This window comes from Frankliniella occidentalis, unplaced genomic scaffold, assembly GCF_000697945.3.
Source record: "Frankliniella occidentalis isolate FOCC.00 unplaced genomic scaffold, Focc_3.1 Scaffold767, whole genome shotgun sequence".
NCBI lineage: Eukaryota > Metazoa > Arthropoda > Insecta > Thysanoptera > Thripidae > Frankliniella > Frankliniella occidentalis.
The window spans coordinates 23,076-23,857 of NW_026267876.1; positions in this window are offsets into that span (position 1 = coordinate 23,076).

Consider the following 782-nt stretch of genomic DNA (forward strand, 5'->3'; position numbering starts at 1 on the left):
CCGCCCCCACTCGAGAGGGCCTATCGGTCGGCGACAGGCCAGCGGCGCGCCGATGCACCTACTCACTGGCCACCCCCGTCAGGCCGGCGGCAATTAGGCGCGGAGACGAGCAAAGGACCTGAGGATTAGAGCAGGAAAATTGAAATTGGAAAGTAGGAGACAAGGGACCCGCTTTGCATTTTCCATCCGGAGAAGGGGCATTTGGGAGTCAAATCCGGCGAGCAGCGGGGATGAGGAGCAGGAGCAGCGCGAGAGGCGCGAGAGTGGAAGAGGGAGGGAGAAAAAGATAAAAAGGGGTGCCGAGAGCACGGGGGCGTCCAGCCTGGAGGAAGGCCGCTGGCGCTTCAGAGATGCAGCTCATCAACCTGGAGGCAATGAGGGTGGGAGAGAAAGAAAGGGAGGCCTGCGGCGGCGGTCTACGAGCGGAGGCTTTGAGAGGGCGAGAGCGAGAGAGAGAAAAGGGGGGGGGGGGGGGGGGGGGGGGGGGGGGGGGAGAGGCGGTGCTTGAACGTACATAAGCATTTAAAATATTCACATGACTCATAGATTTTTGACGCAGTCGCCGGGTACAGCCGTACGTCCCGAGCCCCCTCCCCCTTTCCCCACCTCGGCTGCTTGCAAGCGGCGCGGCGCGGGAGTAGCCAGCGGTAGGGGAAGGGGGATGAAGTGGGGTGGCGAGAGACGGGAACAGCCGGGCGCCTGCTGGCTGAACCGGGAGGCCTGGGGAGGGAGCGGCAGGGAGCGGCGGGAGCGAGTCTGGATCAATGTAGCCGAGAGCCCCC